This window comes from Clytia hemisphaerica, unplaced genomic scaffold (assembly GCF_902728285.1).
Source record: "Clytia hemisphaerica strain Z4C2 unplaced genomic scaffold, Clytia hemisphaerica genome assembly, whole genome shotgun sequence".
NCBI lineage: Eukaryota > Metazoa > Cnidaria > Hydrozoa > Leptothecata > Clytiidae > Clytia > Clytia hemisphaerica.
Window position 1 is genome coordinate 20,198 of NW_027104408.1, and position 10,243 is coordinate 30,440.

Below are 10,243 nucleotides of genomic sequence, written 5' to 3' on the forward strand. Positions count from 1 at the left end.
TCGACCCCGAAAGTTTGAAAATCTAGCCCTTGGGAACAGGCCAAATTCAGCCCCGAAATGTTGAAAACACAGGCCTGGAAACAGGCCATTTTCGGCCCCGAAATTTTAATATCCTTGACCTGGGAACAGGGCAATTTCGGCTCCAAATTAAAAAAATTCGGGGTGCGAAATGCCTTTGGCATGTTTCATGTTCCAAACCCAAATCCCACCCCCGAAAACAGGCATTTCCCACCCCGAAAATGCCCTGTTCCCAGGCCTGGGTTTTTAACATTTTTTCCTGTGTTTCTACCTTATGGAAACCAGTTTTTGCAGAAACTCAATTTGGCAATTTTTGCACATTTGACCCCAAACTACTGAATTGAGTTCTCGTAAAAAATTTTAAATTACAAATTCAATAGCTATTTGTTTACAGAATGGCTCAAATTATCTAGAAAGTCTAGTATCTGCAAAATTAAGGTCCACAAAAAATCAAATCAAATTGATCACCACAAAATACTAGTTCCCACATAAAATAGTTCCCATAAGTCAAGTATTTGCATATCATTAATTGTGGATTTTCAACCCTCTACACAACAAAAAAGCCTGAGGTTCCAATTTTATTGAAGACTTGCAAATTGAACATGTTATAAGAAAAATACCTTAAGTAGATTAATTTTCGCGTGGATTAATTTTCGCGATTTTCGCGTATTTTGGCCATTTTCGCGAAATTTTGTCCACGCAAAATTTTTAGAATTGCAATTTTTGCCAAAACCCCTAGGAAAATGAAAGAAATTAGGTAAAAAACAGGCCAAATCGCAAAATTTAGTCCACGCGAAAATTAATCCACTTAAGGTACCACATCTATACAATGACCATTTTTAATCAAAGTAACCATTAATAACAAATGTTTGCATTCAGTTCTTTAACTTAGTAATTAGAAGCATGAAAAGAGATAGAAATTAAAAAGAATTCTAATATAATACACTATTGTATTTTTATAATACTAGTCTTACTCCTCAAAATTGGCTAACATGTCTGGAATAGATGACCATTCTTTCTTTTTATCTTCAACCCACTTGGCAAATTCTACATAATTTAAATATCTTTGGGGTACTCTTTTTATGTCAGGAAAGTTTTCATGAGCTCTTGGTCCAGTGTAAGTGAAAGGTGAAATTTCCAAAATATCTGATATGATTTCTTTTTCATCTTCTAATGAGTCTCTCGTGGTATGATGAGAAGAACCATGCTCAACAGATATCTCTTGATCAAAACTCTCCACTATATCTTTTATACCGTTTGTTGCCTTGCAAATCTTTTCAATAGACTTCAGGCTTTTATTTGCCCCCATGCGTTTTACTATTTTTTTACTCATTCGATTGCAAATTTCTTGTGCAAGATCATCCTCAATATTGTTTCCTTTCCCCCCTCGCCAGTTTAAGAAGAAGCCCCACTTAAATTCTTGAGATAGCCTTGGGGTTAGTGTGCACTCTATTTGTGCAATAGAGGTGAACATTTCAACAGCATATTTACTACGACTATTAAGAGCTTTGAAGACAACAAGTAAAATTTTTTGATTTATGAGGTTACGATCACCATCAGCTTCAGCAGCAGTGTCCTTCATCTGTAAAAGCAAAACTGTTAAAAAAATAATCATTAATCCATAATTTTGTTTGAAATCATCTGAACTATTGTTATCGTAGTCGCTCTGTATAACAAACTTTCTGACAAATTGTTCTAAGTAGCCATTAAAGTATTCCTTTTTGACATCATCTGATGCTTTTTCATCTGGAAAATCTGCTGGCTTCTCATTCATGTTGGATATTCCAAATAAATTCAGAGCAGCAGCCACAATATAACCCTTTCCGACACTAATAAAGAATTCTTCACATCCCTCGTAGCTGTCAACAACTTTCTTTGGAGTGACATTTTTGCGGTTTAGTTTTTCGCGAAAAAATTTAAGAGTTCCTTTTTCATTTACTGATTCTGGAACGTACAATAAGTTGAAACAGTATTGTAAAAGAGACGCTTTGGTGTGCCACATAACTGGCTTGAAAGGTGAGCAATGTTCCAGGCGATCTGTTGGGGTGTAACACCCTTGGAGGAGATCTTTCGCTCCAGAAAAACGAATCCTGGAAAGCTGATCCCCTGCAAATACAATCTTATTGTCTTTCATGGGGTCATTACTGGTAAACACTACTTGTGCCATGGGTTGACCAGGATCAGCCTGATTGCTCTCAGGAACAACATCAACAACAATATCTGGGATTTCAGGAGGAGCTAAACCAGCCTTGTCATACAACTCCCAAATCCATTTCTCATATGTACGTAAAATTTTGACACAGTCTTGATATTTAGCCTCATCTGCATCAATTATAGGAAGTGTGGCTGTTACGGATTTACCAGGAGAAAGTTTTGGGAAAAAAACTTACCACTTTTCCAATCTTTCACACTTTTACAACTTTCCTAACCAAGACTTTGTAAATGTTTTTAAAAATGGGGGATTTTCCATGGTTGCAACATGGTAGCACGAAATAGAAAATATTTCCATAATTTTTTTCAAGTAAAGGTGACCTTGGAAAATCGTAATTTATGCGCCCGCTATAATTTATTTATTCATGAAATCGAAAGTGAAAGTTCTTTATTCGATTGCTATTGGAGGATGGTATGCATAATTTTCATTTGAGCCTGGAATAATTATGACATCATAGATCCCATTTTCCCACCAAAATACCAAAACTTTGCAAATCCAAATGATTGCTGTTGTTTGCTGGGAGAGTTTGGAAAAGTCCTATTTTTCACATTTTTACAACTTTCAAGGATGCTTTTTTGAGATGGGGAAAATGGGAAGGTATTTTACAATTTTTACAAACTCTCCAATTTTTCTGGCCAAAACTTTGGCTTTTTGATGGGAAAAGTGGGAGAACTAGGAAATTTATGTTCCAAAACTTTCTCCTGTACATTTCATGACATCAGAAAATTTATGTTCAATGTGATCAGGATAAAAAGATGAAAAAATTTTGAATTCAGGAAAAAATTCAAACAAAATGCGAGCAATCAACACCTTTACAGATGAGACGTAAGATTTCCACTCATTTACATTTGGAAGTAGCTGAGAAGTCTTCAATTCACTTATCTTTCCAATAGGTTTGGCGTTTGGAAAGTCTTTAAAGTCCAAACGGTTTGCCACTAGGTTGGAGGCAAATAGGTGCAAATCTTTATTTTGAATTGCTTTTCGCATATGGTCCATTTTGATTTTAAGGTCCCAGTTATCACCAGTGCCCCGAAGGGTTGCACCTTTTTTCAGTAGTACAACAGCTCTATCCATAAAATGGCTACCAATAGCATTTAAAAGAGTGTCTCTGGTAGAGTAGGAAAGACAAACCCCCATTCGGTTCAGTCTTTGTTGGAGCTAAAAATAATCAAATTTAAAACACTGAGACTTTCTATTTTTCCCTTTATTGTTTACAGAAGATGCTATCCACTTTCGAGAGGTGAGGTACTAAAAAAATCTGACAAGCCCTTGAAAAAATCACCAAAATCACCAAAAATCACAAAATATTTCATTAAAAGAGTTGAACGTAAAAGAAAAGTGAAAATAAAAAAAGATCACCAAAAAATCATAAAATCACCCTGGTAGTAGATTTTTGATGATAAAATTTCACAGCAGAAAAAAAAGTCTTGAAATACAAAGTACATAGGTGAAAAGTAATCTTATAGTAAGAATTCATCTTTTACTGAAATTTATTTTTGAATTCCTCCTCATACAGTGAGAGCTCTAGAAATATTAGTTGGAAATCTTTTTTAAATTTCTTTGGAATTTTTTTAACTTGATGTCAATTTGCAAAACCTATTTGAGATCTAAAATGCAAAAATTTAGTTCAGCACAAAATTACTTCCCATGGATAAAAAACTTACTTTTTTACTACATCCTCCTTCAATCAACAAGACAGTGGTGATACGCTTAAAATAGCTAAGTTCATGCCATCTTGAACTTAAAAGAATGCTGTATACAAGTGCAAATTTTGGCTTCAAATCCTCTGTAATCTCACACTTTCTAGATGACATTGCTGTTAAAACTTTCACAAGGAATGGAAAGTTATTCAAAAATTCTTCGAAAATAACATTCATTTGTGTTGTAGCTATAGAATCTTTTTGTTTACAAATATTGAGTTGGAGATTTGAATTGTTCAAATCCGTTTGGCACTTACTTGCGACACGGTCGTTAGCGGCTGAACACGAGAGCCCACTGAATGATCCACATGTCTTCTCATTCCAGTGTTTAAGAGTTTTGCTGTGGATTGTTTGACCATCCTTCAAGAAACAGGCTAAATTACGACAGTTCCAGGGACCATTCTTCAGGAACCCAAAAGCTCCATTCGCCAACAATGGCAAAATTGCGACGAAACCAATTGTCTTCATTTTTCTGAAAAAAAAGAATGTAAGAGAATGCTCTAAGATTCATTTGTTTGTTAGGATTTGGTGGCCTTGCAGCGAATTCATAGATGTTAGTTAAATTTCGTACTCCGTAGCCACTTGCATAGCCTGTACCACCCCACCCACGGCTCTTTTCTTTTTTGGAAAAACTTGCCGTGTGTTGCGTTATATTTTCAGTCAGCAAAGAAGAGTTTGATACAGGCTACCACTTGCACTATTTTTCGATTTTTGTGATGCATAATTGTATTCATCAGAATCAAAAATGTATTAAAGGAATTCGTATCATCCATAACCAGCCGATAATTTTACAAACCACAAAACAAAAGAAAGTCCGAAAAGATTCATTCTGACATCTTGAAGTCAGAATGAATCTTTTCGGACTTTCTTTTGTTTTGTTAATATGTATTAGTTTCCCAGCTGGCACACAACGTTGTTCCAACGCTCATCTAACGTTCACGACACCCATATAACGTTAGATGAACGTCGAAACAATGTTGTGTGCCAGCTGGGTAGCTACAATCACTACAATATAATTTGGCATTAAACGCTGATCTTTGATGTTACAATTTATTTCTCCTCCACCAAAGCTTCAATGGTTGAGTCTGATGAACGTCAAAACAATGTTGTGTGCCAGCTGGGTTGCTCAGATGTGATAGAATCATGATAGAATGGACAATCTTCCAAAATTCAATCATGTTTACAAGTGATATTTTGATACTAAGTTATAAATCCATGAAATCTTATTCAGATAATTCAAAATTCAATGTTGTTACCTTGATTGATGTTTTTGGTATCTTTGATTTTCTTCCTTTGTTTTGAAATTGCTTTGTTCACAACTTGTTGAGATTGTTATGATTTTGAAGTAAAATCTGAGTCTTATTTATACTGAATGAGAGATGAATGAGTCATTGATAGAAACTGATTTCAAAGTGAAAAAGATTTTAATTATTATTAAGATTTGTAGAAGCACGCTTTCCGCAAACTTTCTTGACGTAAGGGTCCGGATTCAGTTACAACCGCGTTAAGGAAATTCTGCTCAACTATGCAATGTGGTTGAAATTTCAAGATAAGGATATTGATCAAACGTCTTTTGGATGTCATCTTCGTCTAGTCACCGAGCTTCTTTTCTTTGTATTTATCGACGATTCAGAAAAAAAAGAAAAATGGCGAAACCATTTCACAGGTGAAGGGATGGTCTAATTTCTTCCATGTGCTTCCACGAGTCGAAAATTAAAAAGAAATTAACGACTGCAAAGAAGGTATTGAGGTATAATTATGCAATGGACCATATTCAATTAACTTTTAGCATGTAAAAATGATAATTAGCAGTTTACTCTAATTATCCAATCCTGTCACAGTCTTTTGTTTGCAATGTTCATTTATTCTTTTTATTTCCTATTTAATTAATGGAATAAGATCATTCCCTCAATGAACATGTGGCATCAATCAATGAAAGTACTTGTTATGTACCCTGCCTGGCCACAAAAGGTGATACTTTCCTTACACTCCGAAAAATATCGACTCTGAACGTAATAAAAAAGCAGAAAGAGTTGATAGACCTAATTTCAACCTTAACATGCAGTCCTTGTCCGTCTGGAACTATTTATTTCCCAGCTGACACACAAGGTTGTTTCAACGTTTATTTAACGCTCACAATACCCGTATAACGTTAGATGAACGTTGAAACAACGTTGTGTGCCAGCTGCGTTACTGACTGGCTCCAAAGCCAGCTCTAGTCTATCATCAGTGGAATTTTACCCGTTCATCTTTGACAATGAGACTTTCAATGATGGGGTAGTCGATGGATATTGTAATTAGCAAATGACCTTTTGGTGCTTTTTGGTGCTGTTTTCACTCTGAAGAGGCTTAAAATTAACAATCTCTTATCTAAGTTTTCTGATACGATATCCCTATTCGCTCTAACCCTCGTAACTGTGTTTCATTAGATCATATTGTTGGTTGTCTCTAACCCCTCTAATCATTGATTTTCAAGCCCGAAGGGCTAGAGGCGAAACTTTAACCCTTCTCAGGAAAGAGAAATTGAAGCTACTTATTTCCAAAACGCGCCGTAATCATGACGACGGATTGTATCTAGCAGTTCCTTTTTTTTGGAAGATTACATTTTTTAAGTGTTTGTGTATAAAAACTACGCGCGGGCGTTCTGGATGGGAAATAAGTGGTTTCATTTCCTATCCAGGAGTCTCTAGCCCCTTGGGCTTGAAACTCGATGTCTCTAATGCCTGACTTGCTTCAGATTAAAATATGGTGCAAGATGTCGAAACAATTGATTGCTTAAAAGGAAATGTGGTAGGTTTAATGAATTTCACGGTAACACCTCCGAAAACGATACTCTCGCCTTCGTGTATGTTCCTCTTCGATACAACTCGTCTTTTAATAAAGCATTGTCTATTTTTCGTTCTCAATTCAATTCTGGTGATGCATAGACAGACCGATTGGGTTTGGTCAGGTTGTTTTGTATTAATTTTTCAGACATACCCTACCCAGGGGGTACTTTGACAAAATAGCTGCTGCGTGAGAACAGTAAGGTTAGGTTTTTGACCTCTAGTTTTTCTAATGATAACAAAAAGTGAGGATTAAAAGAAATCATGGGGACTTTTCCTTTTTGGGTCTCTTTAAGGGTACGAAAACCATGAAAAATCTAATTTTCTCACAAAAATTTAGTCGCTCTAAGAATCGGTTTTCGGACATTGCCAACATTCTCCAAAAATCTCTAATCCGGTTGAGCATTTTGGGAATAAAAGATATCTAATTTCAACCATTTGGACCACTATCCATCGAACATTTGAATCATAATTGCTTCATGTAAAAGAAACATTAAAAACGCTCAGTCCGTCAAGTTGATATTAAAAAAAGTATCAAACAGGCCTTAATATGTAGGTATCAAATCTGTAACTGTAAAGCAAAACTTGTACATAAAAAGACATACCCCTATCTGATAGTCCCGGTAGAACTTCTTCCCACAACTGGAATAAAAGTTATTATCAAAATCTCAATGGGAGTAGAAACTCTATCATTCCAAGCTCAAAATATCGAGTGAGGATGGTTTTGTAGTGCAATTTCTTATATTGGATTTCGAAAAAGGATGAAATCAAAGTCAATTTCCCCACGGGGCTTAAATAGTAGGGTATTTTTCCCCCCAGAGACAGAATTTTGACCAGACTTCCGAGTGGAGCAAAGTTCCAACCGAGTCTGTGACACCTAGCTATTGTAATATAATATAATCAGATTATCTTCAACATTGTGGACAACTTCCTTCAGAAACTTTAACCTCATCTATGTAAGTTCAGCAGGTAAAAAGGAAGCAATTAAAACAGTTGGTAAATTATCCAATCGCCCTATTTTTTGGCAACTTTTTGCTTTTCCATTTACGGAAGCACATGGTAATAAAGGAGTTAGACCATCCCATGTCCTTTGAAATGGTTTCGCTATTTTTCTTCTTCTATCGGTGATTTGTAGATAAATACAATGAAAAAAAGATTGGTTACTAGTTAAGAATGACATGCAAAGGATGTTTGATCAATGTCCTTATCTTACCTTCCAACCACTTTGCTTTAGTTTAGGAGAATTTCCTTAACGCGGTTCAAACTGAATTGGAACTTTACGTCAAGAAAGTTTGAGGAAAGCGTGCTTCTTCAAATCTTAATAGTAATTAAAATCTTTTTCATTTTTAAATCAGTTTCTATCAATGACTCATTCATTACTCCTTCAGTATAAAAAGACTCAGATTTGACTTCAAAATCATAACAACCTCAACAAGTTGTGGAGTAAGATAAGAAAGCAATCTCAAGACAAAAGGAAGAATAACAAAGATACCAACACCACAAAAACAAGGTAACATATTATCTGACTTACTTTTCATCTATTAAGAAACAATCTAGAATCAATAATCAATTCAATGTCAACTAATTGTCACGTAACCTTTGAAAACTTTGTCTGTTTCTGATAGCTGTGGATTTATTACAAAGCTACCAAATATTCACCAAAATAAAGAATCTTATGATAAAAAATATCATATCTACTTTCAGAAAAATGAAGACAATCACTTTCGTTGCACTTCTGCCATTTTTGGCGAATGGAGCTTTTGGGTTCCTGAAGAATGGTCCCTGGAACTGTCGTAATTTAGCCTGCTTCTTGAAGGAAGGCCAGACAATTCACAGCAAAACTCTTAAACACTGGGATGAAAAGACCTGTGGATCCTTCACTGGACTCTCATGTTCGGCCGCTAATGACCGTGTTGCAAGTAAGTGCCAATCGGATTTAAACAATGGTGATATCCAACTCCACATTTGCAATCAAAAAGCAGCAAGCATCCCAACATATCCGTACAAGTTGACTGTTTGGGTTACCAAAATGGGGAAAGCTAATTGCATGTCAAATAATGCCAACAACTTTTGGATGGATAAGGATCATAACGGTGTTCCAAAACGACGCGCCATTTGCTGCACTAAATATTCCCGGTTGCCTTGGTTACCAGCTGAAATTTACAACCTACCATGCTAAGGAAATTTTTCTTTGTATTTCTTTGTATGAAATTGATTGAAATACATGAATAAGAAATAGATAAAGTCAGTTCTCTTTAATAAATTCTTTCTGTACTAATAGTATTGGTCCCCTTGAGTTGGAATTGGAAGGTAGTTTAAATTGCTCTCTGCAATTCAAATCTTCCTCTAATTCGAATAAAATTCTTGATTCCTTGAAGATTGAAGTACTGTAGAGAGTATCAGCTATGTGATTTTCTACGCCCGGTAGAAGCAGGGAGACTGTAGAACTTTAGCCTTCCCAACTTTGAGCAAATGAGATTTTTTTTCTTAAATTCCTAGCGAGTTTTATCTCATTTTGAGCCTTCAGCCTCCTCACTTTTACAAAGGTTCCGCCGGGCTTATTTTCTAGTGCTCATTTGTGCCTTTCAAAGATTTGATAATCCTCCAAAGGATAAAAGAATGATTAGATGTTTTGACATTTTTTGCCTGTAGATTCATCCCTTGAAACTGAACAAAACCTCCATTTCTTTTGGCGACCCCGGTAAACCCATTATCTTTCTCGAATATGTAGGTTTTCTACCTCGAAAAAATGGTTATAAAACATAACTTTGGTACATATGTCCAGTCCACTATTGAGGGTCATCAATATAAATGCCTAATCTGCTTATCTTTCAGAAATTTTAATTAATTTTAACAAAATAGTCTTTTTACACAACCACTTCTGTCTGCATTTTCAGATTTGTATTTTTAGGCTCGTTTTTCTCTCCTGCTATCGTCTACTTTTTAAGTAGATTTTGGAATCCCTTAACCTTGTCCCAGCTTATCACAGGCTTTATTTACGTTACTGATAGACGCCAGAAAGTACAATGCCAGAGTATTTTCTGGCACTATCAGTATGCATAAAAAATCTGATAATACACAGGCCCAGGGGGGGGCACTCGATTTTGAAAACGACCGTACGTTCGGCCAAAAATCAGGTCTTTGAAATAAGACCCTTACAGTGCAGGAAAAATTTGGCTCAAAATCGACCCCAGTAGTGAAATTTTTCGAAATTCTTTGCCCTAATTAGAGCAAACTTTTTGAAATTTCTCAAATTTTACCTCAAAATTTGGTATTTTCTCAAATTTTACACCCTTACAGTGCACTTTTTTCCACTTGCTCACAAATCAACCCTTACAGTGCACTTTCCAAAGTCCAAAAAACCTACCCTTAAGGGCCGCACGTCCGGTAGGTCACGTACCTCGAGTGACCCACCCCACCCCCACCCCGGGTACACACGGCACGTGGGGGTTGAGAATCCCTAATATTCAGGGTGGATTTCTCTTTCT